The 16,590-nt window shown below is 51.1% G+C and overlaps 2 non-coding genes and 2 pseudogenes across 2 annotated transcripts; all 4 read left to right on the plus strand.

The window, feature by feature from the left end:
• The first annotated feature begins 3,689 nt into the window (after nucleotides 1-3,689).
• On the plus strand, nucleotides 3,690-3,863 carry LOC123740312 (uncharacterized; annotated as a pseudogene).
• A 554-nt stretch (nucleotides 3,864-4,417) lies between these two features.
• On the plus strand, nucleotides 4,418-4,534 carry LOC123740577 (U5 spliceosomal RNA). The gene has a single exon (XR_006768456.1). It is a non-coding gene; the product is annotated as a U5 spliceosomal RNA (small nuclear RNA).
• Nucleotides 4,535-10,258: 5,724 nt separating this feature from the next.
• LOC123740309 (uncharacterized) lies at nucleotides 10,259-10,434 on the plus strand (annotated as a pseudogene).
• Nucleotides 10,435-10,954: 520 nt separating this feature from the next.
• Nucleotides 10,955-11,071, plus strand: LOC123740579 (U5 spliceosomal RNA). The gene has a single exon (XR_006768457.1). It is a non-coding gene; the product is annotated as a U5 spliceosomal RNA (small nuclear RNA).
• Nucleotides 11,072-16,590: the final 5,519 nt, after the last annotated feature.

Raw genomic sequence — 16,590 nt, forward strand, 5'->3', positions numbered from 1 at the left:
GAGGAGGACGGGGGGACGTCAGGAGAGGAGAAGACGTCCCCGCCGGATGAGACGAAGCAGGGGAGCATCGGGTGAGTCTCCTGTTTTTTGTTATTTTTTGGCTTAATTATGTTGATGTAGAATTTTATTTTTAAATGACATTTTCTGTTAATATTTTTAGTATAAATGTAAGGGGTTTGAGGGATTTTGTTAAGAGGAGGGCGGTTTTTAGTTTTTGGAAGGGGTGGGTTTTGATGTTTGTTTTTTACAGGAGGTTCACCTGAGGGATGGAGGGGATGTCATCAGGTTTAGTAGGGAGTGGGATAAGGGGGAGTCAGTTTGGTGTATAGGTGGGGTTCATTCTACAGGGGTGGGGATTTTGTTTGGGAATAGGGAGGTGAAGGTGGAGGGCACGTTTGTTGTGATGCAAGGAAGGGTTATGGGGGTGGATGTCACTTTTAGGGATAGTAGGTATAGGTTAGTGGTGGTGTATGGGCCGCAGGTGGCGGCAGACAGGAGGGAGATGGTGGACTGTCTGACGCCCCTGTGTGTTACAAATAGGCACTTAGTGATAGGGGGGGATTTTAATATAGATTTAGGCGTAGGGGGAGATAGTAGTGCAGGCGCCATCACCGGGCTAATGGCGTGCCATGGTCTGGTTGATGGAGGCCTGCACTCTACTCCGACAATGGCTGGTCCCACATGGCGCAACTCCCGGGGGGTTGCGCGGAGGCTCGACTACATTTTCCTATCTAGGTCTTTGGGTCAGTTGTCTGGGCGGCTGTTGCCTGTGTTCTTCTCGGATCACGACGGGGTGCTCCTGCAGGTGGGGTCGCCAGTCTGCCTCTTCGGTAGGGGGTACTGGAAATTAGATCGGGATGTGCTGGAGGAGCAAGCTTTCGTTGACACCTTTTTGGTTTCTTTCGGGGGCTTGAAGGCCTCCGGTCCATGTGCGAGGGGGTGTTAGAGTGGTGGGATTTAGTTAAGGTAAGGATTAGGGCTTTTATAATAGGATATTGTAGGAGGACAAAAAGGGAGGAAAGGAGGGAGGTGGATCGTATCCAAAGGTTGATTGAACTCGAGTACGAGGCAGGCAACCTCGGCGGGTCAATTGACTGGGAGAGATCCACTGACCTGAAGGCGCAGCTCAGGGAGCTGCAGGAGCGGAAGGCTCGAGCTTTCCTGGAGCGTGCGCATAATGGCTTTCTAGAACATAATGAGACTTGTTCCGCTATGTTCTTTAAGTCGAGTTAGGGCCAGACAGAGTAGGAAGATAATGCATGGGGTGAGGGAAGAAGATGGTAGTATAGTGAGAAAACCGGAGGAAATGGTCAGGGTGACAACTGATCATTTCCGAGGTTTATTTAAGGAAAGGGAAATAGATGTAGAGCAGGGAAATGTGTTTTTAGAACACTTGTCCCGGCGATTGCCGGAGGACATTAGAGATGTGATGGAGGCTCAGATCTCCCTCGAAGAGGTTGAGAGCGCTCTCAGGAGGATGGGAAAAGGGAAGGTGCCTGGGATGGATGGGCTGCCGGCCGAGTTTTACCTCAAGTTTTGGGGAATACTTGGACCAGTGGTTCTCGAAGTCTTGAAGGCCATCCTTGAGACGGGGGTCCCAGGGGGATTCAATGGCTGTCGGTGTGCTGTCACTTCTTTATAAGAAGGGGGGAAGCAACTGACCTTGGCAACTGGAGGCCGTTGACCATGCTGTGTGTAGACTATAAGCTCTTAGCAAAGGTCATGGCAGACCGGTTGCGCACAGCCCTTCCCTACGTCGTCCACGAGGATCAGACGTGTGGGGTAGAGGGACGCTCTATTAGGTGGAACCTACAGTTGATCAGGGACTCCATCGCTTGGGTAGAAGATAGAGGGCTGCCTTTAATGGTAGCAGCGCTTGATCAGGCGAAAGCTTTTGATCGCGTGAATAGATCCTTTCTATTCAGGGTATTAGGCAGATTAGGATTTGGGGAGAAGTTTATAAGATGGATCCGTACTTTATATGTCGGAGCGGGGTGCCGGGTTAGCGTTAACAGTCACTTAGGTGACGTTTTTGACCTCTCGTCTGGGGTCAGGCAGGGATGCCCGCTCTCGGCTCTCCTCTTCGTTCTGTACATGGAGCCTCTGGGGGCTGCCATTAGGGCAGACACAGGGGTGGAGGGCTTGCTGATCCCTGGAAGTGGCGGTCTCCGTGTCAAGTTGACACAGTACGCCGATGACACCTCCTTGCTGCTTTGCAAGGACTCGTGCTTGACAAGGTCCTTTGCCATTATTGGGGATTTCACCCGAGCGTCGGGGGCGGTTCTGAACCACGCGAAGTCTTCCGTTAAATTTTTCGGAAGATGGAGTGGTAGGACGGATGTGCCCGGAGGGTTATCTCTCTGTAACGGGGCCCTGAGGGTTCTCGGGGTCCACTTTGAGACCTCCGGCTCAGCGACGCTGAACTGGAACATGGGCATCGCAGTGGTACAGAGGAAGCTAGCGATGTGGAGGGCTAGGTCTTTGTCCTTTTTAGGCAAGGTCCTGGTTCTCAAGGTGGATGTACTGCCATCTCTTTTGTATTTGGCGTACATCTACCCATTGCCGGCTTGTCTGAGGAGGCCTCTAGTGAGGCTAGTGTTTCAGTTCATGTGGGGTGGCAGGTACGAGTGGGTCGCCAGGGCACGCATGATCTGTCCCATCGGGGAGGGAGGTAGGGGGTACCACATCTCCCCCTCAAGCTGGACGCAATTTTTGTTTCTTTTCTGTTAACGGAGCTTGCTCAGCCGGTACTACACCCGTCCGGTTACCTCCTGCGGGTGTTCTTCTCGTATCAGGCGAGAAGCGTAATGGTGTGGTCTAACACGGGTCCTCGGGCGGAACAGCTGCCGTGGCACTTTGGCCATGCGGCCAAGTGGCTGCGTGCGCACCCGAGGTTGAAGTCGCCCGAGTAGGTTTAGATCACAGGCACCTGTACGAGGAGGTTAGACGGGCAGTAAGTCCGGCACCTGTAGTGGGCATCCCGGCGGCGGTCTGGGAGGGAGTGCAGGTGCGGGGCCTGGACAACAGGCTCAAGGACCTGAATTGGTTGAGCCTCCACAAGCGTTTGCCGGTACGCTCCACCATGTGCCGGCATAGCTTGGCGCGATCCCCCACCTGCCCAAGACCTTCTTGTGGCAGGGAGGAGACTGTGCGCCATGTCTTTTGGGACTGTGCCATTGCCGGAGTAGTATGGGCAAAGGCACGGGTGTTGTTAGGAAGGGTTAGAGGGGATTTTGTTTTGACTTGGGCCAGGCTAGAGAGAGGTGTAGGGAGAGCGAGGGGGACGGATAGGGATAGGTTTCTGCTCTGGCTTCTCATGAGCATCTTTAAGCGGGGGCTGTGGGAAGCCAGGCAGAACATGGTCACGACAGGGAGAGATTGGGGGGTGGAAGGAATAGTGAGGAGGGTGGAAGGAGATTTGAGGGGAGGATGAAGAGGGAGGAGAGGAAGTGGGGGCAGCATGCTGCCCGGGAGAGGTGGAAGGGGGATTAGGGCTGGGGTTATTTTAGATTAGGGATGGGAAGATAGGGAGAGATAGATTGTAGGATGACGGGGAGGGACGATGCTCCCCTGAGTTTTTTGTTTTGGGTTTTCGTTTGTTCCTTGGATTAAAAATGCCATTATTATTTGACTTTGAATGGAGGGTATGATTTTGTGTTGTATTGTATGAATGGCATTGAATGTAATAAATTATTTTTTCTAAAAAAAAATCTGTTCTTATCAGTTTAATATCTGATACGTCCCCCATCGGGGGACTACATATTAAATGGATTTTTCGAACAGGGAGTCGGAAATGGGGCTTGCTCCGTCCGCTCCACGCATCGACCCGGTATTGCAGTACCTCCGGGAACGGTGCAACACTTTTCTCCCATTGTCAAGGAAAAAGAAATACACCAAGCTATGTAAAACAGCTAGCAGAAGAAGAGAAGGAATGAAAAAGAAGAATCATCCAAACTGAAACAAGTGCGAAGCCCCCTTCATGGGGGTCCCCGTTTTCCCGCCATTTTACTAAAAAAAAAATTTAAAAAATTAAAAAAAAACATTGGCCAGGAGTGTGTGTGTGTGTGTGTGTGTGTGTGTGTGTGTGTGTGTGTTTTTGAGCCCCCCAAAAAAATACAATCACTTCACCAGGATTGTGTGTGTGTGTGTGTGTGTGTGTGTGTGTGTTTTTGAGCCCCCCAAAAAATACAATCACTTCACCAGGATTGTGTGTGTGTGTGTGTGTGTGTGTGTGTGTGTTTTTGAGCCCCCCAAAAATACAATCACTTCACCAGGATTGTCTGTCTGTCTGTCTGTCTGTCTGTGACTTTTTACCCACAGCCCTCGAAAACTTGGAAGAGTGGGTTCGGGGACCACCCCGGGGACCCGGCCTAGAGTGCACCGTGTGTGTCTCGGGCCCCGACCTCTGACTTCCATACGACTCTGGTTTCTCTTCATTACGCACAAGCCTTTCGCCTTTTACTAAAGACTTCCGTGGAGAGGAACACTTACGAGTTCAACGTATTTTTGGAAGGGCTTTGCTTCTGGCAGAGCCCGGTATCTTGTTTCAAGAGAAATTGACAGAGATGACGCCGAGACTTTTGCTCAGGCGTTTGACTTGAAGCCGGCTGACCGACCGGCGTATTTTTTCCACTCAAAGTAGTCGCTCGGGCAATTGAGTTCAAGCCCGACGATGACTGGTGTATTTGCCGGGCATTGAACAAATAGTCGCACTAGGATTAAAGAGCTAGTGACCTAACGACGCATTAGCGACTTTTAAAAAAAACACACCCACCTGTCACCAGGGAAGCGTTGGGTGAGGAGGAGCCAACTTTTGCCAAACCGATGAGGTCTGCCGAGGCCCCCGGGGGCCCGGCGGGTGCAGGGGTCAATTTGTGGGTTATCGCTTCTCGGCCTTCCGGCTAAGATCAAGCTTGGTACTGCGGTGCCCCAAAGCTCGCTTAGCTGGAAGCCGAAGGCCGGAGGGCGGTACAAAGTTTTGTTATTTTGGTTATTGGAAAATCTCGGCCGTTTTTGTTTTTTGGGCTTGTTTTATTATAATTTTTTTCTTTCTCTCCCTTTTCTGGAAGAGAGAGAGTGGAGAGGAGTTGAGTGCGTCATCTTCATTGCGGAGATGGCGCAAAATTCAACCAGTAGGCCGGTCCCAGGCGTCGGGCTGGCGAATACCCTTAGATTCTCATGGAAAGAGAAAGAGATGGAGCCTTTTGGACGTGAGACATTCGGAAGGACCATCTTGATTGGAGTGCTGAAGCTGACAGTCAAGGATGTCTTTTGCCTACAAGGCAATTCTTTGGAGGGGAGTTTTTGACGTCGCTTTCTACACGGAGAGTAAACATGACGAGATCCTTAAGAAGGTGAAAGCAGTGGGAGATACAAGGCCGATGGGCCATTACGAGGTCAAGAGTTTGGCGAAAAACAATTTTCGGATTGTAACGGTGAACATGTACAACCCCTATGTTAAGGATGAGGAGGTGAGGGCCTTTCTGGGGAGATTTATGGATAATGTCTCCTCAGTAAGGCACCTCAAGGATTCGTTGGGGTTTTGGAACGGAAGGAGGGGTTTTCAGGCCCTCCTCAGAGAAGACCCTAAGGGGATGGGTGGGTACCTTCATCCCCCAGCTATGTTCTCCCTGGGGGCTGACAGGGGGACATTGTATTATGCACGTCAGCCCCCGTTTTGCAGACGTTGTATGGCCTATGGGCACATCCTGGCCTCGTGCAGCACTAGAAAGTGCAGATTTTGTGGATCGGGGCGCACGAGGCCAAGGATTGTGACGAGCCGAAGGCTTGCCACGGGTGTGGCTCTACAGCACACCTGTGGCGTGATTGCCCGGCTCGTCAGCGGTCATACGCGTCTGCAGCTGGAGGGAGAACAGGAGCGGGGGATGGGGGAAGAAGAGGAAGGGGAGAAGAAAAAGAGGAAAAGGCCGGGAACACAGCCCCAGAGGGGATGGACAAACGGAAGGAGGAGGAGAAAGAGGTGACCGCAGGCGGCGAGGGGGACAGAGAAAGAAAGGAAGAGGAAGGACCGGAAGGAGAAGAGGTAGAAGGAAGCAAAGGAATGGAGGAACAAGAGAGAGCAACAGTGGAGGAGGTGCCGGTGGCAGGGACTGTGGAGGGGGGAGGAGGGGGGAGAGGGGGTAAGAGAGTGGGGGGACAGTATGGCGAGCTCCCTCGTAGAAGAGATGAGGGTAATGGTGGAGGAGCTAGCGGGGAGGGAGGGTGGTGTCTCCCCGCTGCCTCCGACACTGAAGAAGAAAGGGAAGAGGAGGAGCGGCTGGACAGGCTGTGGGGGGGGAGGAGGGGGGCAAGCGAGTGATGGGGGAGGGAAGAACGCCCTTGTCCTCCCTGTTTTCCTCAGCCCCTCAGCATCTGGTGGAGGAAGACTCCCAGGGCGTTGCGCTGGGCTGGGTGTCTGAGGGGGGATCTCAACTCCTGCTTGGGGAGTTGGGGTCCCCTGCTCTCGACCTCAGTTCAGCAGCCTACAGGGAGAGAGGAACGGAGGGTGTTTGTGGGGAACCCAGGATGCAGGGCACTCCAAGGCCTAACACCATGCCTGCATCCTGGGTTGGAGAGATGAAGGAGGACGGGGGACGTCAGGAGAGAAGACGTCCCGCCGGATGAGCTGAAGCAGGGGAGCATCGGGTGAGTCTCCTGTTTTTGTTATTTTGGGTTAAATTGGTTGAATTGAGGGGTTGTTTTATTTATAATTACACATTCTGTAAATTTTTTTAGTTTAAATGTAAGGGGTTGGAGGGACTTTGTTAAGAGGAGGGCGGTTTTTGTTTTTTGGAAGGGGTGGGTTTTGATGTTTGTTTTTTACAGGAGGTTCACCTGAGGGATGGAGGGGATGTCATCAGGTTTAGTAGGGAGTGGGATAAGGGGGAGTCAGTTTGGGGTATAGGTGGGGTCCATTCAACGGGGGTGGGGATTTTGTTTGGGAATAGGGAGGTGAAGGTAGAGGACAGTTTTGTTGTTATGCAGGGGAGGGTTTTGGGGGTAGATATCACGTTAAGGGATTATAAATATAGATTAGTGGTGGTGTATGGGCCACAGGTGGCGGCAGACAGGAGGGAGATGGTGGACTGTCTGGCGCCCCTGTGTGTCACAAATAGGCACTTGGTGATAGGTGGGGATTTTAACATAGATTTAGGGTTAGTGGGGGATAGTAGTGCAGGCGCCATCACCGGGCTAATGGCTTGCCATGGTCTGGTTGATGGAGGCCTGCACACTACTCCGACAATGGCTGGTCCCACATGGCGCAACTCTCGGGGGGTTGCGCGGAGGCTCGATTATATTTTTCTATCTAGGTCTTTGGGTCAGTTGTCTGGGCGGCTGTTGCCTGTGTTCTTCTCAGATCACAACGGGGTGCTCCTGCAGGTGGGGCCGCCAGTCTGCCTCTTCGGTAGGGGGTACTGGAAATTAGATCGGGATGTGCTGGAGGAGCAAGCTTTCGTTGACGCCTTTTTTGGTTTCTTTCGGGGGGCTTGAAGGCCTCCGGTCCATGTGCGAGGGGGGTGTTAGAGTGGTGGGATTTAGTTAAGGTAAGGATTAGGGCTTTTATAATAGGATATTGTAGGAGGACAAAAAGGGAGGAAAGGAGGGAGGTGGATCGTATCCAAAGGTTGATTGAACTCGAGTACGAGGCAGGCAACCTCGGCGGGTCAATTGACTGGGAGAGATACACAGCCCTGAAGGCGCAGCTCAGGGAGCTGCAGGAGCGGAATGTTCGAGTTTTCCTGGAGCGTGCGCATAATGGCTTTCTAGAACATAATGAGACTTGTTCCGCTATGTTCTTTAAGTCGGTTAGGGCCAGACAGAGTAGGAAGATAATGCATGGGGTGAGGGAAGAAGATGGTAGTATAGTGAGAAAACCGGAGGAAATGGTCAGGGTGACAACTGATCATTTCCGAGGTTTATTTAAGGAAAAGGAAATAGATGTAGAGCAGGGAAATGTGTTTTTAGAACACTTGTCCCGGCGATTGCCGGAGGACATTAGAGATGTGATGGAGGCTCAGATCTCCCTCGAAGAGGTTGAGAGTGCTCTCAGGAGGATGGGAAAAGGGAAGGTGCCTGGGATGGATGGGCTGCCGGCCGAGTTTTACCTCAAGTTTTGGGGGATACTTGGACCAGTGGTCCTTGAAGTCTTGAAGGCCATCCTTGAGACGGGGGTCCCGGGGGATCAATGGCTGTTGGTGTGCTGTCACTTCTTTACAAGAAGGGGGAAGTAACAGACCTTGGCAACTGGCGGCCGTTGACCATGCTGTGCGTAGACTATAAGCTGATAGCAAAGGTCTTAGCGGACCGGTTACGCACAGCCCTTCCCTACGTCGTCCATGAGGATCAGACGTGCGGGGTAGAGGGCCGCTCTATTAGGTGGAACCTACAGTTGATCAGGGACTCCATCGCTTGGGTAGAAGACAGAGGGCTGCCTTTAATGGTAGCAGCGCTTGATCAGGCGAAAGCCTTTGATCGCGTGAATAGATCATTTCTATTCAGGGTGTTAGGTAGATTAGGATTGGGGGAAAAGTTTATAGGATGGATCCGTACTTTATATGTCGGAGCGGGGTGCCGGGTCAGCGTAAACAGTCACTTAGGTGATGTTTTTGACCTCTCGTCTGGGGTCAGGCAGGGATGCCCGCTCTCGGCTCTCCTCTTCGTTCTGTACATGGAGCCTCTGGGGGCTGCCATTAGGGCAGACACAGGGGTGGAGGGCTTGCTGATCCCTGGAAGTGGCGGTCTCCGTGTCAAGTTGACACAGTACGCCGACGACACATCCTTGCTGCTTTGCAAGGACTCGTGCCTGACAAGGTCCCTTGCCATTATTGGGGACTTCACCCGAGCGTCGGGGGCGGTTCTTAACCACGCGAAGTCTTCCGTTAAGTTTTTCGGAAGATGGAGTGGTAGGACGGATGTGCCCGGAGGGTTATCTCTCTGTAACGGGGCCCTGAGGATACTCGGGGTCCATTTTGAGACCTCCGGCTCAGCGACGCTGAACTGGAACATGGGCATCGCAGTGGTACAGAAGAAGCTAGCGATTTGGAGGGCTAGGTCGTTGTCCTTTTTAGGCAAGGTCCTGGTTCTCAAGGTGGATGTATTGCCATCTCTATTGTATTTGGCGTACATCTACCCATTGCCGGCTAGTCTGAGGAGGCCTCTAGTGAGGCTGGTGTTTCAGTTCATGTGGGGTGGCAGGTACGAGTGGGTCGCCAGGGCACGCATGCTCTGTCCCATCGGGGAGGGAGGTAGGGGGTACCACATCTCCCCCTCAAGCTGGATGCAATTTTTGTTTCTTTTTTGTTGACGGAGCTTGCTCAGCCAGTACTACACCCGTCCGGTTACCTCCTGCGGGTGTTCTTCTCGTATCAGGCGAGAAGCGTAATGGTGTGGTCTAACACGGGTCCTCGGGCGGAACAGCTGCCGTGGCACTTTGGCCATGCGGCCAAGTGGCTGCGTGCACACCCCGAGGTTGAAGTTGCCCGAGTAGGTTTAGACCACAGGCACCTGTACGAGGAGGTCAGACGGGCAGTAAGTCCAGCACCTGTAGTGGGCATCCCGGCGGTGGTCTGGGAAGGAGTGCAGGAACGGGGTCTGGACAACAGGCTCAAGGACCTGAATTGGTTGAGCCTCCACAAGTGTTTGCCGGTGCGCTCCACCATGTACCGGCATAGCTTGGCGCGATCCCCCACCTGCCCAAGACCTTCTTGTGGCAGGGAGGAGACTGTGCGCCATGTCTTTTGGGACTGTGCCATTGCCGGAGTAGTATGGGCAAAGGCACGGGTGTTGTTAGGAAGGGTTAGAGGTGATTTTGTATTAACTTGGGCTAGGCTAGAGAGAGGTGTAGGGAGAGCGAGGGGGACGGATAGGGATAGGTTTCTGCTCTGGCTTCTCATGAGCCTCTTTAAGAGGGGGCTGTGGGAAGCCAGGCAGAACATGTTCAAGACAGGGAGAGATTGGGGGGTGGAAGGGATAGTGAGGAGGGTGGAAGGAGATTTGAGAGGGAGGATGAAGAGGGAGGAGAGGAAGTGGGGGCAGCACGCTGCTCGGGAGAGATGGAAGGGGGGATTAGGGCCGGGGTTATTTTAGAATAGGGATGGGGAGATAGGGAAAGTTAGTATGTAGGATGACGGGGAGGGATGATGCTCCCCTGAGTTATTGTTTTGTGGTTTTTGTTTTCTTTATAAATTAAAATACCATTATTAATTGATTTTGAATGAATTATGAGTTTGTAAAGAATGAATGGTATTGAGAGTAATAAATTATTTTTTCTAAAAAAAAAAATCTGTTCTTATCAGTTTAATATCTGATACGTCCCCCATCGGGGGACTACATATTAAATGGATTTTTCGAACAGGGAGTCGGAAATGGGGCTTGCTCCGTCCGCTCCACGCATCGACCCGGTATTGCAGTACCTCCGGGAACGGTGCAACACTTTTCTCCCATTGTCAAGGAAAAAGAAATACACCAAGCTATGTAAAACAGCTAGCAGAAGAAGAGAAGGAATGAAAAAGAAGAATCATCCAAACTGAAACAAGTGCGAAGCCCCCTTCATGGGGGTCCCCGTTTTCCGCCATTTTACTAAAAAAAAAAAACATTGGCCAGGATTGTGTGTGTGTGTGTGTGTGTGTTTTTGAGACCCCCCAAAAATACAATCACTTCACCAGGATGTGTGTGTGTGTGTGTGTGTGTGTGTGTGTGTGTGTGTGTGTGTGTGTGTGTGTTTTTGAGCCCCCCAAAAATACAATCACTTCACCAGGATTGTGTGTGTGTGTGTGTGTGTTTTGAGCCCCCCCAAAAATACAATCACTTCACCAGGATTGTCTATCTGTCTGTCTGTCTGTGACTTTTTACCCACAGCCCTCGAAAACTTGGAAGAGTGGGTTCGGGGACCACCGCGGGGACCCGGCCTAGAGTGCACCGTGTGTGTCTCGGGCCCCGACCTCTGACTTCCATACGACTCTGGTTTCTCTTCATTACGCACAAGCCTTTCGCCTTTTACTAAAGACTTCCGTGGAGAGGAACACTTACGAGTTCAACGTATTTTTGGAAGGGCTTTGCTTCTGGCAGAGCCCGGTATCTTGTTTCAAGAGAAATTGACAGAGATGACGCCGAGACTTTTTGCTCAGGCGTTTGACTTGAAGCCGGCTGACCGACCGGCGTATTTTTTCCACTCAAAGTAGTCGCTCGGGCAATTGAGTTCAAGCCCGACGATGACTGGTGTATTTGCCGGGCATTGAACAAATAGTCGCACTAGGATTAAAGAGCTAGTGACCTAACGACGCATTAGCGACTTTTTAAAAAAACACACCCGCCTGTCACCAGGGAAGCGTTGGGTGAGGAGGAGCCAACTTTTGCCAAACCGATGAGGTCTGCCGAGGCCCCGGGACCCGGCGGGTGCAGGGGTCAATTTGTGGGTTATCGCTTCTCGGCCCAGATCAAGCTTGGTACCGAGGTGCCCCAAAGCCCGCTGAGCCAGAAGGTCGAAGGAAGGCAGGAATTTTTTTTCATTATTTTTTGGAGGGAATCGGATTTTCCGATTTTCCATTTTTTTGGCTTCTTGTGCAAGAGAGCTGTTTTTGGAAAAAGATGAAGCAGGAAAAATCAAGCAGAGCACTACCAGGGATTGGTTTGGCCAACACGGTGAGGTTTTCATGGACGGAAAAGGAGATGGAGCCGTGGGGAAGAGAGACGTTTGGGAGAAATATCCTGATTGGGTGCCTAAAACTACAGGTCAAAGATGTTTTCTGCCTTCAAGGAAACCCGATGGAGAAAGCATTTGATGTGATGTTTCATGTGGAGGAGAAGCATGATGACATTATGAAGAAGGTGAGGGAAGGGAAAGGAGCAAGACCCCTGTGCCATTACCAGGTGACCAGCCTGGCGAGGAACAATTTCAGGGTGGTCACCGTCACCATGTACAATCCGCATGTAAAGGATGAGGAGGTGAGGGCCTTTCTGGGGAGATATGTTGACAATGTCTCCTCAGCTAGGCACCTCAGGGACTCCCTGGGATTCTGGAACGGGAGGAGAGGGTTCCAGGTACTTCTCAGGGAGGACCCGAAGGGTTTGGGTGGCTACCTCCATCCCCCGGCGATGTTCTCCCTGGGGGCTGACAGGGGGACATTGTTTTATGCCCGTCAGCCCCCGTTCTGCAGGCGTTGTATGGCCTACGGTCATATCCTGGCCTCGTGCAACACCAGAAAATGCAAGTTCTGTGGGTCGGGAGAGCACGAGGCCAGGGATTGTGACGAGCCCAAGGCTTGCCACGGGTGTGGCTCGTCAGCACACCTGTGGCGTGAGTGCCCGGCTCGTCAGAGGTCGTACGCGTCTGCAGCTGGAGGGGGAACGGGGGATGGGGGGAGAAAGGTAAGTAAGGGCCCGGATGAAGGTAATTGCACAGGGGGAAAGACTGCACGGAAGGAGAAGGACGGGAGGAAGGAGGCTGGAACGGAAGGAGAGGAGGGGAAGGAGGCGGAAGGAACAGAGAAGAAGGAGACTGGGACAGTGGCGAGAGAGGAGGTGGATGAGGGAACGGTGGCGGGAATGGAAGGAGAAGCAGAGACGGGACCAGAAGAAGGAGCGGAGAAGGAAGGAGTGGGGGGACAGCTTGTCGAGCGCCCTCGTTGAAGAGATGCGGGGAATGGTGGAGGAGATGGCGGGAAAGAGGGGTGGTGTCTCCCCGCTACCTCAAACACCAAAGAAGAAAGGGAAGAGGAGGGTGTGCTCGACAGGCTGTGATAGGGAGGGGGGTGTGGAGGGGGTGGCCAAGCGTGTGATGGGGGAAAGAAGAACGCCCTTGTCCTCGTTGTTTTCATCAGCCCCTCAACAGCTGGTGGAGGGTGACTGGCCTGCCTGGCCTGCCGGCGGGGCCTGCTAGCTTTCTAGCCTTAGTTTGGTTGTGTGGTTCATTTTTGTCTCTCCCTTTTGTGCCTCCCCCCTTGTGGAAAATATAAAACAAAAAATTCCCCTCCTATGGGAAGGGCTTCGATGTCAGTTTTGCCAACGCCAGCTTCCTGCGGGAGTTCTGGGGGCAACTCCAGAACTCCCTGAACATCCAGGGGTCCCTCACAGCCATGTTTGAGGTGACCAAGCTGACGGATAATAGCATTAAAACCGTTATTATCCGTATGTATAATGAAACCGTACAGCCGGAGGACGTTGCAGTATGGCTGGGCAGGTACTGCAACGTGAAGGGGCCCTTGGTCCAGGATCCCGATGGGATCTGGACAGGGGCCTGGAGGGTTACTGTCCAGCAGAGGGAGGACCCTGGGGGCTATGGTGGGTTGAAAGCCATCCCATCCACCATAGTCCTCGGAGAGAATAGAGGCCATGTTCACTACCAGGACCAGCCCAAGCTGTGCCGTAAGTGTGGTGAACATGGCCACCTGGCAGAGGCCTGTAAAAAGGTCGTCTGCATGAAGTGCCGGGAGGTGGGCCACCGCTACGAGGAGTGCACGAACGGAAGGTCGTGCAACCTCTGTGGCGAGCGGTCCCACCTCATCCGCGGCTGCCCCTTCTCCTGGGCCAATAAGGTCAGGGCCGAAAGGAGGGAGAGGGAGACGGCGGCCGCGGACCGGGCTTCTGAGCGCCAAGGGGAGGGAACGGCAGTTGCCGAGGAGGTGGTGGTGGAGCCGGTGGTGGTTGAGGAAGTAGTGGTGGAGCCGGTGGTAGTGGAGGGCGCGGAAGGTGCAGTGGTGGAAAAAGTGGGAGGAGAGGACAACCCCAATCCCCCTGCCCCAGATTAATGTGACCCCTGAAGGAGAAAGGGCCGAGAAAGACGGTCCCGGAGAGATCTTGAGCGAGAACTCCCAAGTGGGTCAGACAGTATGGAGACTGTGTCGGAGAGAGATATGGGAGAGGGGGTGGAGATTCTGGAGGAACACCTCCCCCACGAAAAAGAAATGCGGAGGAGCTCTCCGACCCCGAACAAGGCGACGAGAAAAAGGGCAAGGTGGAATGGGAGAGCTCCCTGGGGAGGAAGAACCCAGAACCTTCCCCCCCAACTCCCCCAACACAATCTCCTTTTTAAGTCCTGTTTTAACCTCCTCTCCCTGCCATCCCCCGTTACCCGCGGGGGGAGAGAGGAGGCACTAGAAAAGTAACCCCCTTTTAACTGTTTAAATGCCTTTTATTTTAAGCACTGTTTTTACTCACCCCTTCTATGGCTTTTAACATCACCACTATAAATGTGAGAAGCATAAAAACAGAAAGAAGAGCTCAGTCGGTTTTATCCTTTTTAGAAAGGTTTAACTCAGATGTGTTTTTATTACAGGAGTGTGGTCTACCCTTTTTATCCTCTTATAGGAAATGGGAGGACAAGTGGCAGCATGGGCCCTCCATTTGGAGTGGCTCAAATTTTAATAAAAACGATGGTGTTGCCATTTTAATCAAGACCCCACAGGTGGTGGTGAGGGGGAGCACGGTGGTGGTAGGTGGGCGTGCTCTTTTAGCCAATTGTACTTTTATGGGGAGAGATTTTAACATGCTAAATGTGTATGGTTATAATTATCCTGTTAGGGCTAGGGGGCAGCATTGACACGGCTGGATAAAAAACATACCCGATTTAATCTGGTTACCACTCCTACTCAGTAACTAGAATATGCATATACTTATTACATATGGATAGAAAACACCCTAAATTTTCTAAAACTGTTTGAATGGTGTCTGTGAGTATAACAGAACTCAAATGGCAGGTCAAAACCTGAGAGATTCCTTTACAGGAAGTGGCCTGTCTGACCATTTCTGGAACTTCTTTGCCATCTCTATCATTTACTAAGGATCTCTGCTCTAACGTGACACTTCCCACGTCGTCCATAGGCTCTCATAGCCCGGGAAAAAAGAGAATGTCGTCATTCCAGCCCCAGGCTGAAACACATTATCGCCTTTCTCAAGTGGCCCATCAAGAGACACTAGCTTATGCGCGTGACCCCGACCGCCCCCGCCTTTGGGATTTTTTTCCTCTGTTTGCCGAAAAGGAGATTCCCTGTCGGAATTTTACCGCTTTTCTACGAGAAAAATGACGTAAAAATTGATTTTAAACAGCGGTTGACATGCTTCGACGTACGGCAATTGAATACTTTGAATTTTATTGTCAGGAATTGCGCCAAGCGCGACACTTCTTTACTATTTCGGATAGTGTCTGGACGCATACGAACAAAACGCCGCTATTCGGATATAACGATGGATTATTTTGGACCAAACCAACATTTGTTATTGAAGTAGACGTCCTGGGTGTGCATTCTGACGAAGACAACAAAAGGTAATGACATTTTTATAATAGTAAATATGATTATGGTGAGTGCTAAACTTGCCGGGTGTCTAAATAGCGAGCCCGTGATGCCTGGGCTATATACTTAGAATATTGCAAAATGTGCTTTCACCAAAAGCTATTTTAAAATCGGACATATCGAGTGCATAGAGGAGGTCTGTATCTATAATTCTTAAAATAATTGTTATGCTTTTTGTGAACGTTTATCGTGAGTAATTTAGTAAAATGTTAGCGAATTCCCCGTAAGTTTGCGGGGGTATGCTAGTTCTGAACGTCACATGCTAATGTAAAAAGCTGGTTTTTGATATAAATATGAACTTGATTGAACAAAACATGCATGTATTGTATAACATAATGTCCTAGGGTTGTCATCTGATGAAGATCATCAAAGGTGAGTGCTGCATTTAGCTGTCTTCTGGGTTTTGGTGACATTATATGCTGGCTTGAAAAATGGGTGTCTGATTATTTCTGGCTTGGTACTCTGCTGACATAATCTAATGTTTTGCTTTCGTTGTAAAGCCTTTTTGAAATCGGACAGTGTGGTTAGATTAACGAGAGTCTTATCTTTAAATGGCTGTAAAATAGTCATATGTTTGAGAAATTGAAGTAATAGGATTTTGAAGATTTTGAAAATCGCGCCACAGGCTGGCAGTGGATGTTACGTAGGTGGGACGAATTCGTCCCGCCGGTCCCATAGAGGTTAACGACAAACATGACCGGTGCACACTTTTAGAAGATTTGCAGTCCCACATGCTAGGGAGGGATCCTCTAGTGGTGGGTGGGGATTTTAACCTGTTAGGGCTAGGGGGCAGCATTTGCACGTCTGGATAAAAAAAATGTACCCGATTTAATCTGGTTACTAATCCTACCCAGTAACTAGAATTTGCATATACTTATTATATATGGATAGAAAACACTCTAAAGTTTCTAAAACTGTTTGAATGGTGTCTGTGAGTATAACAGAACTCATTTGGCAGGCAAAACCCTGAGACATTTTCTGACAGGAAGTGGATACCTGATGTGTTGTATTGACTTTAAACCTATCCCATTGAAAAACACAGGGGCTGAGGAATATTTTGGCACTTCCTATTGCTTCCACTAGATGTCACCAGCCTTTACAAAGTGTTTTGAGTCTTCTGGAGGGAGATCTGACCGAACAAGAGCCATGGAACGATGATGTCCCATTAGACACCTGGCGCGCGAGTTCATGTTGGGTACCCTCGTTCCAATACGTTATAAAAGAGTATGCATTCGTCCACCTTGAATATTATTCATGTTCTGGTTAAAAAAGGCCCTAATGATTTATGCTATACAACGTTTGA

Source organism: Salmo salar, unplaced genomic scaffold, assembly GCF_905237065.1.
Source record: "Salmo salar unplaced genomic scaffold, Ssal_v3.1, whole genome shotgun sequence".
Taxonomy (NCBI): Eukaryota; Metazoa; Chordata; class Actinopteri; order Salmoniformes; family Salmonidae; genus Salmo; species Salmo salar.